Below are 18,157 nucleotides of genomic sequence, written 5' to 3' on the forward strand. Positions count from 1 at the left end.
CTGGATTCAGGTCAGTAGTTTTTCCAATGAGAACATTTCACATTGTCTTCCACTCTTTCATTCCTTTGATTCTGTTTTATAATATCTTGATTTCTCATCAAGTCACTAGCTTCCATTTGCTCCAATCTAATTTTTAAGGTAGTGTTTTCTTCAGTGGTGTTTTGGACCTCCTTTTCCATTTGGCTAATTTTGCCTTTCAAGCTATTCTTCCCCTCATTGGCTTTTTGGAGCTCCTTTGCCATTTGAGTTAGTCTATTTTTTAAGGTGTTAATTTCTTCAGTATTTTTTTGGGGTCTCCTTTAACAAGTTATTGACTTGTTTTTCTTGTTTTTCTTGCATAACTCTCATTTCTCTTCCCAATTTTTCCTCTACTTCTCTTACTTGCTTTTCCAAATCCTTTTTGAGCTCTTCCATGGCTTGAGACCAGTTCATGTTTTTCTTGGAGACTTTTGATGTAGACTCTTTGACTTTGTTGAGTTCTTCTGGCTGTATGTTTTGGTCTTCTTTGTCACCAAAGAAAGATTCCAAAGTCTGAGTCTGAATCTGAGACCGTTTTTGCTACCTGTTCATGTTCCCAGCCAACTACTTGACCCTTGAGTTTTTTGTTGGGGTATGACTGCTTGTAGAGTAGAGAATACTTTGTCCCACGCTCGAGGGGCTGCACTGCTGTTTTGACAGCTATTTCTATACAGCAAGCTCTGCCACACTAGCCCCCCCCCTCCCCAAAACCGCCAATCCAGATTGCAACTCAGATCCGAGCAGGCCCAGCACTCGTGCTCTGATCCATCACTTAATTCCTCCCACCAGGTAGTCCTGGGGCCAGAAGCAACTGTAACTGTAGCTCTGGAAGCAGCCTCAGAGCTGCACCACCTCCTCCGCTGCCCCCCTACCCCAGTGGTGGCTGACCTTGAACTCCTTTCACTCTGTCCCCTGCAGCTTTTCCCACTAACCTTCTCTGTTGTCTTTGGCATTTTGGGGTTGAGAAGTCTGGTAACTGCCACAGCTCACTGATTCAGGGTGCTACAGCCTGTTCCACTCAGCTCCAGTTCTGGTTGGTCTGGGCGCAGCCCATGCTGGGCTCTGTTCCGCTCTGCTCCCTCCTTCATGGGATAGACCTTACTCAGTGACCATCCAGGCTGTCCTGGGCTGGAGCCCTGCTTCCCTCTGCTGTGTTCTGCAGTTTTTGAATTTGTTCAGAGCCATTTTTTAGAGGTGTTTTGAGGGACCTGGGGGAGAGCTTTAGGCCAGTCCCTGCTGTCCAGCCACCATCTTGGCTCCACCCTCACCCCCTCCAATCTAATTTTTAAGGTGGTATTTTCTTCAGTGGTCTTTTGGACCTCCTTTTCCATTTGGCTAATTCTGCTTTTTAATGCATTCTTCTCATTGGCTTTTTGGAGCTCTTTTGCCATTTGAGTTAGTCTTTTTTTTTAAGGTGTTATTTTCTTCAGTATTTTTTTGGGTCTCCTTTGGCAAGTCATTGACTTGTTTTTCATGACTTTCTTGCATCACTCTCATTTCTCTTCCCAGTTTTTCTTCTACTTTTCTAACTTGTTTTTCCAAATCCTTTTTGAGCTCTTCCATGGCCTGAGACCAATTCATATTTTACTTGGAGGCTTTTGATGTAGGCTCTTTGACTTTGTTGACTTCTTCTGGTTGTATGTTTTGATCTTCTTTGGCACCAGAAAAAGATTCTGTAGTCTAAGTCTGCATCCTTTTTTGTTGCCTAGTCGTGTTCCCAGCCCACTACTTGACCCTTGAGCTTTTTGTCAGGTATGACTGCTTGTAGAGTAGAGAGTACTTTGTCCCTACCTTTAGGGGCTGTGCTGCCGTTTTCAGAGCTACTTTTACTCCACTGTCACCTCAAGCAAGCTCTGCGACACCAGCAGCTCCTCCTCTCCCAAGAACCACCAGCCAGGACCGCGACCCAGATCCAAGCAGGACAAAGCAAGAGAACCCTGCCTCTGCTCCAGCAAAGCACTCCCTGCACTCTGCTCTGATCTGCTGCTTGATTCCTCCTATCCTGTGGGCCAGGGACTCTGGAAGTAGCTGACGCTGGAGCTCGCAGGAGCTTCCTGCAGCTGCCGCTGCCACCGCCACCCTACCTGCGCCTCCCCCAGGGCTGGGGCCAGACCGTTCTCACCATGATCCAGCAGTTTTCCTACTAACCTTCTCCATTGTCTTTGATGTTTGTGAGTTGAGAAGTCTGGTAACTGCTACAGCTCAATGATTCATGGCCCCAAGGTCTATTCTTGCCTGCCTGACTCCTGGTCTGGTTGGTCCTGGAACCACCCAAACAGAGTTGCACTCCGCTTCCAATACGGTGCAATAGACCCTTCCCAGTGACCATCCAGGCAGTCTTGTACTGGAGACCTGCTTCTCTCTTTTTTATGTCCTGGGTTCTATAGCTCTAGAATTTGTTCAGAGCCAATTTTTTTACAGGTGTTTGGAGGGATTTGGGGAAGAGCTTAAGCGATTCTCTGCTTTCCAGCTGCCATATTGGCTCTGACCCCCAATAATGGTACTTCTAACAGAAGTAAGAAAGTTGGTAAAAGTAAGCTTTTAGGGAAAGATAAGTTTGATTTTTATAAATGGTGAGTTTGAAGTGTGGGAAAGTCCGGGGAAGGTAGTGTGCGTCGAAGCCATAATACTGAGAGGAGAAGAAGGGCTCTCTATCTATAGAATTGGTAGTGTTATGTGTACATTTGCTAATTGAAGGTGTGGGAACCATGAGATCTTGTAAAGGGAGGAGAGAGAAGATAACCAAACATAGAATCTAGGAATATCTACCTTAAAAAACAAAAAGAGCATAAAGACATGAAAAGAGGCATAGGATCATAGCTTTAGAGCTGAAAGGGGCCCTAGAGGTGAAGAAACTGATACTTAGAGAATTTAAATCACTGGTCCATTGTGATGTGTGTACACACACACACACACACACACACACACACACACGCACACACATGCCCACGCCCACGCCCCATCTATCTCTCAAGACACAAATGGAGCTGGGACCGGAATCCTGGTCTTCTGACTCCCAATCCAGTGGATTCTACAACATCAAAGTTTATGTGATTAACTGAATGCCTGTGGGGGACTAGACTGTGCTTTGTTAAATGTTATACAGTGCTCAGCTACATTTTGGAGACTGTATGAAAGCAGTTGATTGTTTCTCAAGATCAAGTTTAAGAAAAAAATACTAATGAATCTAAGTGAACAGGGAAGGGGAGATAAAGGAATGGTATTTGAATGGAGATATGTTTGGCCCCCAGTCCTGTGCCACTCCCATCTTCTCCCACAGTGATGTTGGTGGAGTAGATGAAAAAGGGACAAGGAGATCTAAGAATTGGCACTCTAAATGTGTATAATCTTTTGCTAATGACCAGTAAATTGATATCATTCGAATAATTGAATCTCATCAGTATTATTGACCATCTTGTGATTAAAAAATAGAACACACAAGGAAGTTGCAGTTAAGTGAAAGGATGCTTCTCCTTGGAAAGGCAGTTGTCCAAAGACAATAAAAAAAATATATCCTGGCACATTTGGTCATGTCATCTGGCATTGCTCATGTAAAGACCATAAGCAAAAGAAACACCACAAAACTCATTGTAGCTTGTGTCCTAGAATATGCTGCAAAGGTTTCATCATTGCAGCAACCTAGTAAGTTAGTTACTTATAGGAATTTTTATCCCCATTTTATAAAAGAAGCCGCTGGGGCTAAAAGAAGTTAAATCATTTGCTCTTGCTCACGTAGCTAGTAAGTGTCAAAGGTGGAATTTGAATCCAGGCATCACCTGATCACCATGTTCAGTTGCCATGCTAACTTCCAACAAGAATTTGACAAGATCCTCCAAACCCTGTTGACATATACTTTAATATATGATAGCTTCAGTGAGGTGGGTCCAGGGCAAGATGGTGAAAAGTATGTAGGAAAAAATGCTTCCAGATTAAGAATTGTGTGATTCTTGCCCTGTCAGGCGGTGCAGTGGAAAGAACACTAGCTCTGAATTCAGTAGACCTGGATTCAAACCCTTACTCTTGTGGCCTACTACTTGTGACCTTGGGCGAGTTGTTTAAAATCTCTCTGAGCCTGAGTATCTTTCTCTATAAGATGAGGGGGTTGGACTAGATGGCCACCTCTAGGTGGACCTTTCAGCTTTAGATCTATTATCTTAAGCCTCCTATAAATCCTTCCTTAGAGAACCTACTCAGTGCACTAGAGTAATTTCTTTAGTTCTTTTAAAATTCCCAGGGGATTTGTATTGCACTCAGACTATCTACTGCATGATTGTTCCCTCTCTTTCTGATCGTACATTTCCTAGATATTTTTATAGCACTAATTGTGTACAAGTCATATGTATGCATTATATATCTTTCCATTGCATTTTGGGTCCTATGAAATTTTACTTCTTAGATTTGGTGGCCCATCATTTGCAGCAATGTAAAATTTCTTGGAGAATTTTGGTATAAAAATGGATTTTGGTGACAGTTTGACTTTGGGATTTTGAATTTCAGATTGTTCAAGGTTCAATTTCCCAAATTCATGAACCTCCCCCCACTCTTTAATTTTGAGCCTATCTTGTTTGCCTGTTATGGTGCCTGTCCAATAATAATAGCTATAATAATTAGCATTTGTATAGCCCTTTAAGGTTTGCAAAGTGTTTCACAAATAATACCTCATTTGATCCTCACAACATCCCTGTGAGGGAACCATTATTATTTTTTCCATTTTACAGATGAGTAGACCGAGCTCAGTGGACAAATTAAATGACTTTTCTAGGGTCACACAGCCAGTGTCTGAGGCCAGATTTGAACTTAGGTCTTCCTCATCTAGGTCCAGTAGTATATCTGCTGCACTGCCTAGCTATCCAAGGTTGATCAAGTGGTCTATCGATCTCCTCCCCCAACTCCCCCATGCTTGCTGTCTAATACATATCATAGTAACTACGACATAGTCTGTACAGTGAATGCTTTGTTATCTGTTTGATTTTTCCCCAGTGTATTGTTAGATGATTTTTTTGGTTTGGTTGTGGATTTCATCTTATGATCCTATATAATTTTCATGGAGGAGGCTTTGTATGCTAGAACTTCTGCAGTTAGCACAGTGTCATTTCCAAATATAGCATTGGAAGGAGCTCACCATCTTTAGGAAAATTCTGTTTGGAATCTGTACAGGACAAAGGATAATATATGGAGATCTGTCCTCAGAGATATAATGTATTGTCCAGCCTGCTTTTGGCATAGATGAAGAAACTGAAACCAGAGAGGTTAAGTACCTTGCCCAAAGACACACAACAGCAGAACCAAAGGCCTTGATATTTTTTTAATCAGCAAAATTTGCCTTCTCTTTCCTACTTTCCCCCTTGACAATGAGAGAAAAACCAAACTTTTTACATGTTGTTACAAACAAATGTGTAGTCAAGCAAAGCAAATTTTCTTCATTAGCCATGTCAAAAATATGTATTTCATTCTGCACTATTGAGTCCTTCGCCTCTCTGTCAGACGGTTGGTAGCATGTTTTTATCTTTAGTCCTCTGGAACAGTGGTTAGTTGTTACTCTGATCAGCCCCTGGTCTTTCAGAATTGTTCCTCTTTTCTATGTTGTTGTCAATGTATCTGGTTCTTTTCCTTTCACTCTCCATCAGTTCATACAAATCTTCCCAAGTTTCTCTTCATCATCCCCTTCATCAGTTCTTACAGCACGTTCCATCACGTTTATATATAGACCATTATTCAGCCATTCCTCAGTCTGTGGACACCTCAGATTCCTATTCTTTGCCACTTCAAAAGGAGCTTACAAATGTTATGTTCTTAGTTTATTTTGCTAACAGTGGATCCCTCTCTTAATCTACATCCTTTCTAATTCCCCCTTCTTCCCTTTGCTATCCATTTCCTTGTTGACTGGTTCACATGAGAGTGAGATTTAAGCATCAGCCACTTCTCCCTCCTCCCCCCCTTCCTTCTTTGTGTAGATGCCCCTTCCTTCTTTGTGTAGATGCCTACTTGTACATACTGATTATGTGAAATAATTTTCCCTAAACTTCATTTCTTCCATGTCAAGCCCCCTCCCCCAGTGCATTCTTCTTCCCCTATTTCTATTCTTCTCTTAAAATCATCAAGACATAACAGAAGCCCTCCCAGTCCTTCCATCTTATTAGACTCTCTCTGTGACCCTTGATGATAGCGTTCAGAGAAGACACATACATCGTCTCTTCATGTAAGAATGTACTCGGTTTATTCTTTCATCATTGTTCGTTCCTGTTTACCTTTTTATGTTTCTCTTAACTTCTGTGTTTGAACTTCTGTGTTTCCTCACAGCTCTGGTCTTTTCATTAGAAATGCTAGGGAGTCTTCTGTTTCGCTAAAGGTCCATTTCTACCCCCCACCTCCACCCCACCCCCAAGTATGATTATAATACTCTGTTGTGATGAGCAATTTATTTTTTACTATAAGCTTATATATCTTTTATTTTCTGGAATATGATATTCCAAATTCTCTTCTCATTTACAGTGGAGGCTGCTAAATTGTGTTTGATCCTACCGTGGCTTTTTGGTACTTGAATTATTTTTTTTTTCTGAGTGCTTTACAATATTTTTTCTTTGATTTGGAAGTTATGGATTTTGGATATAATATTCCTGAGAGTTTTCATTTTGGGATTTCTTTCAAAAGGTGACTAGTGAATTCTTTCCATTTCTACTGTTTGCTCTTTGGTTCTAAGAGATCTGTGTGGTTTTCTTTTAAGGTTTTTTGAAATAGGACATCTAGATTCTCTTTTAGTCATCACTTTCAGGTGGTCCAATGATTCTTAAATTTTTTTCTCCTTGATCTGTTTTCCAGGTCCATTCTTGCTCTGAGATACTTACATCAGGGGTTAGCAAACTGGCCTGTGGGCCAAATCTAGTCCTCTGCCTGTTTTTATATATCCTCTAAGCCAAGATTGGTTTTTATATTTTTAACATACAAAACCAGTGGCAGGGTAGATTTGGCCCACGGACAAAAGGTAGTTCACCTGCCCTTTCCTCACATTTTATTCTACTTCTTCAGTGGTTTGACTTTGTTTTTAACATTTTTTGTTGTTTCATGGAGTCATTGGTTTCTATTTGGCCCATTCTAATTTTCAGGGAGTGCTGGTGCTTGGACAAGTTTATGTAACTCTTGCACCAAACTGTTAAGTTCCTTTCCAGTTCTTTCTTCTATAGCTCTCATTTCTTTCCTGATTTTTTTCCTCTAGCACTCTAATATCTTTTATTAAAAACACTTTTTAATGTTTTTAAAAACTTATCTCCTCCAGGAATTGTAGTTAAATTTGTGTCCAAGCTGTTACTCTTGGAGGAATTGCTTAAAGATGTTTTTGAGTTCTCTTCTACTGGGTTTTTTGACCTGAATATCTGTCACCATAATAACTTTTTGAGGTGGGATTCTTTTTTTATTCGTTCATTCTTTCAGTCTGCTTCCTGACTTCCACCTTGTGGGGCTGGGCTTTGTTAATTTCTGGAGGGAAGCTCTGAGCTAGTCCTTTTAAGCTGCTTTCTTGGGATAATGAGTATTGTGTCATTCCAGAATCTAAAGGGACAGACAGCTTGGCTGGGGACCTGTAAGCTTTCTGTGCTCCCACAGTGCTGATGCAGGGCAAAGTTTGATTACTCCCCCTACCCCACCCCCAGCTGTTCAAGGTCCTGATCTCGGTCATTAGGCTGCTGCTAGACCCAAGCCCTGGTTTATCAGCCAGCTGGGAAACTGTTAGTTCAATGTGACAGAACTGTAAGCTTGTGTTTAGATTCCTGTCTTGGTTATTCTTCTGCAGGTTTCAGGCTTCTAGAAGCTGAAATTGAGATCCTGTCCTGGTCCAAGCCACATGGCTGCTCTTTGTTTTCTGAACTTGCTCTTTTCTCTGTACACAGTTCTTTACTTTTGGGTGGGTGTTCCCTCCTCAGTCTGACCTATATACATAACCCATTGGGTAGTGGATGACAGAGTTGCCAGATGGCACCTGTTACTGTTTTGATGCCCTGCTATGGGTCTGGGACTTTTTTTTGCCAGGATGCACAGCCTTTCCCTTGTGCCAGACTTAGTTCTCAGGGACCATAGACCTCTCTGGGTATCTCTCTATTTGGATTGGGGTTAGAAAAGTGAGTCGCTTGGATTTCCCCATCAGGGTTTGGCCTGGTATGTTTTGTAAATCTGATGGATGAGCTGGGGGAATGAAGAGGAGCTTGTGGTATTACTTCCTGCTACTCTCCCATCTTGGCTCTACCTCACTCTTTCTTTTCCACTGCAGTAGTGAAAACCTTCAATGAACATACATTTCCCTGTTTTTTGCTTTATTTGATGGTAAATATCAGAGGATCATTGAACAAAGTTATCTCTGGTTGTTTTCATGGAAGCTTGTATTATACTTTTGTATGAGAGACACTTGGAGAGCTGTTAAGGCTATGTTTTGCTCTGCTGAGTCATGCTTTTAAAAATAATCAACAAATAAGGATTGTGTCTACCATATGGCACTGTCGCAGAAAGTCTTACTATTATTGCCGAATTGTCTAATTGACAATATTGTAGAATTGCTTATGTTATTTTTTCGGTGATGGAACTTCCATAGTGGTAATGGTAGACTGTAAAAGGGCTGGAGTTTGTTAATAATCACTTTTTTATTAAAAACAAAGTTTTTATATTGTCTTCTAAATATTTTAGTTTGTGTTCCAACATCTGTTTTAAAGGATGAAGTAAAGCAATCCTGTGAAGAACTTGCCTCCTAACTGTGTTTAGTTATGTCAGAGTGAATATGGATACTGGAGAGGATGGAAAGATTTGGTTTCAGGTTAACAAATGTTTTGGTGGGTAGTTTATAAAAGTTACTGGCATACAGCTGTGCTGAACTCTTTGAAAACTTACTAACTTGCCTGTCTCAACTCATCACTTTTTTTTTTTTGAGGCAGTCAGAGTTGAGTGACTTGCCCAGGGTCACACAGCTAGTAAGTGTCTGAGGTCAAATTTGAACAAAGTTCTCCTGCCTCCGGGGCCGGTGCTCTATCTACTATGACACCTACCTGTCCCTCATCACTCATGTCTTTCTCCCTAATTTGGTCCTTTAGTCTCCAAACTCTCCATGATTGCATTAACTCCCGTGGATTCAGCTGCACTGAGCACAGGGCCTGGTACATAAATGCTTCTTGACTTTATGCAGGTGCCTCATAAGTTTGTGTATTTATCCCTAGTCTCTTCCTCTCTTGAGTTTCAGTCTTGCCTCACTAACTGCTTATTGAGTACTTTCAGAACAGTATTCATTATCTTTATGCCTAAATCCTACCTTTTCTTTCCTGTTTCTATTGAGTGCCACCATTTTTCCCTGGTTTACTTGAATCATCCTTGACTCTTCACTCTCCACGACCTCATCTCTGGTCAGTTGCTTGTTGTGTTCTCTAGGTTCTATGTCTTGGATCCATCCCTTTTCTTTGTGGGGGTGGCCCCTGCTCTGGTTCAAGCTCTTGATGCCTCATGCCTGGACTGTGGCAGCAGCCTCTTATTTGGCCTCCTCTTGTTGGGTCTCTTCCCACTCACTCCAGATTAGCCTCCATATAGCTGTCCAAGCACAGGTTGGATCCTGTGGTGCTCTTGCTCATTGAGCTCCAGTGTCTCCAGGGTCCAATCTAGACCTTGCAGCCTGGCTTCAGCCAGCCTTTTCTGTTTTATTGTACGTTGCACATGCACTTCCAGTGACACTGACTTAGGTCACACACTCCCAGTTTTCTACCTTTGTGCCTTTGAACAGGGTGTCCCTCATGCCTAGAATTCACTTCCTTCCTATAGGTGCCTTTTAGCAGATAATATGAGTAATTATTATTCCAAAATACATATTTCCCTGCCTTCTTCAAGAATATTAACCATAATTTCTTAATGATTTGGGATTATAATTATTAATACCAATCATACATTATGTTTGTCATTGCTGTTCAGTTGTTTCAGTCATATGTGCTTCTTTTTCCAATGAGATATTTCACATTGTCTTCCACTTTTTCATTCCTTTGGTTCTGTTTTATAATATCTTGATTTCTCATAAAGTCACTAGCTTCCACTCACTCCAATCTAATTTTTAAGGTAGTATTTTCTTCAGTGGTCTTTTGGACCTCCTTTTCCATTTGGCTAATTCTGCCTTTCAAGGCATTCTTCTCCTCATTGGCTTTTTGGAGCTCTTTTGCCATTTGAGTTAGTCTATTTTTTAAGGTGTTGTTTTCTTCAATTTTTTTTTCTGAATTTTTTTTGGGTCTCCTTTAGCAAGTCATTGACTTGTTTTTCATGGCTTTCTTGCATCCTTCTCATTTCTCTTCCCAATTTTTCCTCTACTTCTTTAACTTGCTTTTCCAAATCCTTTTTGAGCTCTTCCATGGCCTGAGACCAGTTCATATTTTTCTTGAAGGCTTTTGATGTAGGCTCTTTGACTTTGTTGACTTCTTCTGGCTGTATGTTTTAGTCTTCTTTGTCACCAAAGAAAGATTCAAAAGTCTGAGACTAAATCTGAGTTGTGTTTTCGCTGCCTGGCCATGTTCCCAGCCAACTTACTTGACCCTTGAGTTTTTTGTTGAGCTATGACTGCTTGTAGAGTAAAGAGTACTTTGTTCCAAGCTTGAGGGGATGCGCCATTGATTTCAGAGCTATTTCTATACATCCTGCTCTGCCACACCAGCACTCCTCCTTCCCCAAGAACCACCAACCTGGACCTGACTCAGATCTTAAGCAGGCTCTGCCCTCCTGCTCTGATTCGCCACTTAATTCCTCCCACCAGGTAGACCTGGGGCCAGAAGCAACTGCAGCTGTAGTTGTATAGCTCCACCCCCACCCCTCTGCCTCTGGGGTGGTGGCCAAACCATGAACTCTTTTCACTCTGTCCCCTGCAGCTTTTCCCACTAACCTTCTCTGTTGTCTTTGGTGTTTATGTGTCGAGAAGTCTGGTAACTGCCACAGCTCACTGATTCAGGGCTCTAGGACCTGTTCCTCCAGGCTCCTGGTCTGGTTGGTCCTGCTGCCCCCCATGCTGGGTTCTGGTCCCCTCTACTCCCAGCTCTGTGCACAATATACCTCACCCAGTGACCATCCAGGCTGTCCTGGGCTGGATCCTGCTTCCCTCTGCTGTTTTGTGGGTTCTGCAGTTCTAGAATTTGTTCAGAGCCATTTTTAATAGGTTTTTGGAGGGACTTGGTGGGGAGCTCACAGTCCCTGCTTTCCAGCTGCCATCTTGGGAATGCTTTCTTTCTACTTTCTGGTTGCTTGCAGTATTTTTTCTTTAATTTTGACACTCAGGATTTTGGCTGTGATGTTCCTCAGGTGCTTCCTTTTGGGGTTTCAGGAGGTGATTAGATTCTTTATATTTTTATTTAACTCTGTTGTTCTTTCTCTCCTCCCCCCCTTTTTTCCCCTTTCCTTTCCTTTTTCCCTTTCTATTTCTTTTTTCCTTTTATATTTTCAGTCTTTTGATTTTTTTCTAATATTTCTTTCAGTCTCATGAGATCTTTGAATTCTGTTTGGTCTGTTCTAGTTTTCATGGAGTCTGTTACTTGATTAAGATTTATCACTTTTTGTTCTAAGCTATTTTCTCCTGTGTGGGACAAAAGACCACTGGCTCAAGTAAAAAAAAAAACCAGAGGTGTCTCGGTTTCTCAAGGCAGAAAAAAAACCAGAAGCTTTATTTGATCAAGTCTCGAGAATTGGGCATCTCTCACTACCAGGGTGGAGATTGCAGTGAAGAGAGGCGAGGGGGAGAAGGCAAGTAGGGAGATACATACCCTTGTACAAACAATTCTAAGAAATCCCACCCCAGAGGCTGGACCTCCGTCCCCATTTGCGGAGACGAGTGGCCTCACAATCTAACCAGGAATAAGTTTTTGCCCAATACGAGCACAGAAACTACAGAATTACCTTATAAGGAAACTTTAATGCTAAGATGGCCATTTGTAAGTAGGCTAGGGGAGGGGGAGAGGGGAATATCATCTGGTTTCCCCGAAATCTTATGATTTACAGGAAAATGAAACTTGGGCCTGGTGAGGTTTACATCCTAACTAAATTTGTACTGTCTCTATTTGAGTATTGCCTTACCTGAGTTATTCATAGGGAAGCTTTCACAATCTTGTATTCCATTCACAGCTGAGGTGACATCTATAAATCTAAACAAGGAGGGGGAGAAAGATATACCTAAAAGCTAAATAATCAGATTCCCACAGACTCAAATTTATCCCATTTCCCTTTTCCCTAAATATTGATTCTCAAACATTTTAGATATAAACATATATACATATTCCCTATGAAGTCTACACACTTTATTCTCTCGCTACCTCGCACACTCCTAATTCTCCTCCAGAAATTTTACTTTATTAAAAAAAAAAATCTCTTGCTTTACTTTCTAGGTCCTTTTCCACATTGTGGAAAATCAATTTTTGGAAATCTATTTATCCTTCTAGTTTCCGCTTGCAGTTGTTATAAAGGTAATTCTTCTTCTGGATTGGACTTTTGGTTATCTGGTTCTGTTATAAATTTATAGTACTCCTACGTTCTTGTGTTTATTCATCTCTAGATACAGCCAAGCCCTGCTCCTCTTGTGTGTTTTTGGTTGGGACATCAGCCCTGTTTGATCATATGGCACTGACCTCCACCCCCAGGGTTAGGCTTCCCCTGGATCTTTGAGGTTCAGAGTAAGTGTTAGATTTTCAGGTACCTCTTTCATTTCGTATGTGAATGCTAGTTCCAGGATACCTACTGGTGGGTTTCTGAACATCTGAGGACTTTCCCAAAGTAGCCCTCTATCCTCACTGCTTTCATATGCAGAACCTTGTTGGAAACACTTGTCTATGGGTCTGTTTTTTTGATTGTGGTGTGGAGACTACATTTGTTTGAGCTAGGATGGAATTTTTCTGGTGTCCCCTTTCAGTGTTGCCATTGACTTCTGGCTGATATTTTGTACAGTCCTGGAGTGGAAAAAGTTACTTGCTGTAGTTTCATATTGAATTTCTTGAGCATTATGAGATCTGGTATGATTTTTAGGTTTTTGCTAGAATGGGTCTGCCTGCTTCTGTATAGGCCAGAAGTCCCATATGTTGAGTATTTTTGGAGATAAAGTACTACATACATGACAAAGCTTTTGCACAAACAACAACAACAAAAAAAACCCAGCTACAATTAGAAGGAAACAATTAACCGGGAAAAAAATTTTGCATCAAAAGTTTATTTGATAGAAGCCTCATATCCAAGATATATAAAGAATTGATTAAACTCTCCAAAAGATAAATTGTTGAAAGGTAAAAAATATGGTTTTCAGAGAAAGAAGTCAAGCTGTCAGTAACCATCTGTAAAAAATTCTCCAAATCACTTGTAATGAGGGAACTATAAATTAAAGTTACTTTGAGGTTCTATTTGATTCCCATCAGATTGGCAAAAATGACAAAGAGGTAAAATGTTAATTATTGAAATTTGTTAATTGTGGGGAAACAGGAACACAAATGCAATATTGGTGGAATTGTGAATATATTCAACCATTCTGAAGAACAGTTTGGAATTATGTCCCCAAAATCACTAAACCTCTTGATAACCAGAAATGTAGTGGTGAGAAGAAAAGAACCTATGTCTACGCACAAAATTAATTTATAGCAGCTACTTTTTTTATAGTGAACAGGAAACTAAGGGAGTACCCATCAACTGGGAAATGGCTGAACAAATTATAGTGTATGAATGTAATAGAATATTACCTTGTTTTGTAAGAAATGATGAAAGGACCATTTTCAGCCAAACCTGGGAAAGCTTGTGTGAACTGATGCAGAGTGGAATGAGCAGATCTGGGAAAACAATTTATATACCAGTAACAGACAAATTTTGATAAAGTATGCTACTAATTTCCTGACAGAAGAGTCGATAGACTCAATGCAAAATGAGATTTCGTATTGGACTTGGCCAATGTAGAAGTTTGCTTTGCTTGATTGAACTTATTTGTAAAGGGGTTTCTTCTCACCACTCCCTCTGTTCTCTATTGGAGTAGAAGGAATAAGGTAAGAATAAGGTAATAAGAAAGAAAAGGATATTATTGAAGCATTTTTTCTAAACAAATGCATAGAAGAGAAAAGAAGGAAGTTCAGAAAGAAGCAGTCAAACAGGACAGGTTCAAAGTTACATGTTGAATTTATTATGAATTTAAGAGAAAAGCAAGCTGTGTACACATAGTGTAGGCTTACAGTCTGATTACAATCCTTTCCTGAACTACTATGGATATACAAGTGTCTGTTTGGATATTTAAGTTAAGAATAGTTTTTTAAAAAGCCAACCAAGATCATGAATCAATTTAACATCAATTCAACAGACATTTCATCAAATTCAAACTTTTATTAAGCTCCTAAAATGTTTAGGGGCAGGTACAACCTGAAGATAGATACTTAAACCTGCCTATCTAGAGTTTTTAGGGGAAAACAGTTTTAAGTCCTTTTTTAAAAAAAACAGTTATCTTTTGTTTTTACATCCCCCTAGCCATTCCATATAACAAGAATATTTTTCTGAGTTTCTTTTAAAAAAATTTTGACCAGACTAATGATTTTATGTAGCTCTCAGTGATCTTATTACAGCAGATGGGTTGTTTCATTCTTGTTGAGATCTCCCAATGAGGTTATTACCTTTGCTGATGCAAAATGGCAACTGTTCTGCAACTCTTGGAGTATTGCCTATTTCACTGGGAGGTTGGGTGATTTATCCTGAGTCACATTGGCTGGGAGAGGTGGGTAATGATTTTGAATACACATCAAAGTTTATTAAGAGTATTTAATATTATGTAAGTATTTGGATACTGTACATGAAATACCTTATTCTGTACATGAAATACCTTACTGGAAGGTCAGCACCTTTGTTAAAAGACTTGCCTGCTAAAAACACAAAGCTAGAAGGAGTTAGAATAGGCCTTAGAGATGATCTAGTACAGTTCTTTCATTTTATAGATAATGTAACTGAGACCCAGAGTGGGTAAAAGTCACAGCTAGAATTAATCCTAGAAATCAGTCTTCTAACTCTCATTCTAGGGCCTTTTTGAGACACTATGGTCAATACATGTTTTTTTCTTTAAAAAGAAAAAAAAATTATTGATGCTTCTTTTATATCACTGCCACTTTTCACTCCCCTCCCTCCCCCAGAAGCTGGTTGTTGGAAAAACCTACACAATATAATGCTGAGTGAGCGGAGCAGAACCAGGAGAACATTCTGTGATGACTCACCGTGGTAGACTTAGCTCTTCTCAGCAATACAAAGTTCAAAGACAACTCCAAAGGACTGTTGAGGGAGAGAGATATCTGCATCCAGACAAAAAACTATGGAGACTGAATGCAGATTGAGGCAAACTCTTTGCTCTTCTTTTTTTTTTTCTCTTTTTGTTTTTGGTTTCTTTTGGTTTTGTTTCTTCTTTCTCATGATTCATTCCCATTGTTCATAATTCTTCTTTACAACTTGACTATTGTATGAATGAGTTCAATTTGAGGTTATATGTAGAAGATATATCAGATTCCATGCCATCTTTGGGAAGGGGTGGGTGGGGGGAAGAAAATCTAGAATTCAGGATCATGTGGAAATGAGTGTTGTAAACTAAAAATAAAAAATGTTAATTAAAAAAAAGTGAAAAGAAAAAAATGTTAATCAATGTCAAAAAATTTTAGATGTCTTAAATATTTTTATATACTGTTAACTGCAACTACAGTGTAGGACTTTACTTAAACTATCAAAATATCATGTTTAAAATAAAATTACATCAGCACCCAGGTTGATGCATTTACTAATGGTTCTTACCTAATGGATAGCATCATTCTTTTGGTGTTTAGTTTCTGAGGATATTATGAGTAAAGTCTTGAGAGAAGAAACAATTTTTAGGAAATTCAGGGAAAAGGATCCTCTTTGTTGTGTTGTGAAAGATTATTATTTGTTAGCTTAAATACTAGGATGAATTGATGAGAACAGTAACATTCTGGACCCTGCTAGGAAATTGAAATTTCTTGCAAAATTCAAATATATTTCTTGTTACTCTCAGTAATTTAATGTAATAAATTTAAAGAGCTCTTTATGTACTTGATTATAATTCATAACTGTAGATGTAAACTAGGACTTTTGTGAGGTGATACAAAGATTATTGTTTTACCTTCTACTGTAGTAGGTTGAATGAAGTAGGATCAAAATGGATATCAAAGGTCAGAGAGGGTAGTGGGGTCCAGAGTCCAGGTTTTCTGGCAAGACCCATAGGATTAAGTGGGTGTCAGAAATTGTAGCCATGTAACTAGATGTCGAAGTTGATGAAGTGCCAGGCCTGGAATGAGGAGGAATTATCTTCCTGAGTTCAGTCGTAGCCTGAGCAAGTCACTTAACCGTGTTTGCCTCAGTTTCCTCATCTGTAAAATGAGCTGGAAAAGGAAATGGCAAACCACTGCAGTATCTTTGCCAAGAAAACCCCAAATGAGGTCACAAAGAGTTGGACACGACTGAAACACATGACTCAGAACTAAGCAGGCAAGCTAAAGTCAGGGTAATACATGAATGAGTAGTAAAGGACAAGAAAAGTAGTAGGTGATAAACTGAGTAAGCAGAGTGGAATCAGGAAGATTTAATTATAGGAAGTCAGAGAAAAATGGACACAAGTCTGTAAAATCAATCAGAAAATAGAACATTTATAGAAGTTGAAGGGCACAGAGGTCTCTCTATACAGGAAACCATATTGGAGATGACAAAGAAAAGGTGACCTTTATAACTAAGACAACTTTTTGCTGTTTCAGCAGTTTTTTATTCTTTCTGACCATGCAGTAGCTAATTGACAAGGGTAGTTTAGAGCTTATGAGTGGAAATAAGTGAGAATACTTGGCTTACAGAATGGAGAAGGAGGAAGGGGAGAAGGGACAATTCCTGTCGGTTGTGTCGTACAGTTTTAATTTATTTTATTAGGCAAGTTAGTTAACCTCTTTTGGGGGGAGTGCAGGACAATTGGGATTAAGTGACTTGCCCAAGGTCACACAGCTAGCAAATGCGTCAGATATCTGAGGGTGGATTTGAACTCAGGTCCTCCTGACTCCAGGGCTGGTGCGCTACTCTTTAGTTAACCTCTTAATGCCCCAATGATTCCATTTATCCTCCTCTTTCTCACAAGGTGAGAACTGAGTGAGGTGAGGTGAATATGCCAAGATAATATTCTAAATATTTTCTAAGTTGATATTCCTAGCTTTCAGGTCAAATACTATATCAACTAAGGAGGTTACTTTTATCTACTGTGCCATTTTGCTGCAGTCAGCAAAAATTCAAAACACTGCAGCATGACAAGCAGGCAGGGGTTCATACTAACCAAGCCAGTTCTGTGATTTAAGCTATTTTTATTATAGATGCTAAGATTTATTGGTTTAAGCTACAGTATATAGTTGGATTTTGGGGGAGAAGGGTTTGTTAAATTTCTGATAAACAATGAAGTGTAGAACATATTTAAATTTAAATGACTGAATAATATGGTGGTCAGAATGTTTGTGGTTAGAGAACATAGAAATAACATTTCTAATGAAATAATAAATTCTCTCATTAATTTGTACAGAGTTCTTTCAGAAGAGTGCAAGAGACTCATTTCCTAAATGGCTCTTTTTCATGCTGTGATGTATCATCATGAAGCTGTTTCTCATAAGTCTCTTTATTTCCTTCCTAGTCTTCTTTTGTTTGGGATTCATATTTTATCCCCTTTTTCTCCTCACCCTTAGAAACAAATTGGATTCTTCCTAACGATTTCTTTTATTATATACCGCATTATTTTGTCATGCAATCAGTTGTTGATAATAAGCACCTTTGTAGGGAGCATTGGTATATGCTGGTAAATAATCTCAAAGTAGTTTCTTTCTGTGTAATGGATGTCACCATTTTGGCAGCAGATTTTCCTTGTCAATCATGTTTTATTTTTATTAATATTAAGATTAATTGAGTGTACACAACCCGACTAGGTAGCTAGTTGGGTTATGATCGTGGTTGTCAGGAGAATATGACCTAGGATTAAAAATATGAATAATAAAAAGTTGACTATATTTAAAAAAAACTATTCAGAGAAACAAAACTATCCTTTCTTCATTTTCCTTTCCTCCCTCAAAATAGTGCTTTAGAATAAACTTGACTCACTACCCTTTTTTTGGACTGA

General features: G+C 39.5%; 1 protein-coding gene across 1 annotated transcript in view; it reads left to right on the plus strand.

Moving 5' to 3' along the window:
• Positions 1–18,157, plus strand: part of SUMO1 (small ubiquitin like modifier 1) — a 42,472-nt gene that overhangs the window by 10,744 nt on the left and 13,571 nt on the right. The window lies entirely within an intron of this gene.

The sequence above is a fragment of the Trichosurus vulpecula genome, chromosome 4 (assembly GCF_011100635.1).
Source record: "Trichosurus vulpecula isolate mTriVul1 chromosome 4, mTriVul1.pri, whole genome shotgun sequence".
Taxonomy (NCBI): domain Eukaryota; kingdom Metazoa; phylum Chordata; class Mammalia; order Diprotodontia; family Phalangeridae; genus Trichosurus; species Trichosurus vulpecula.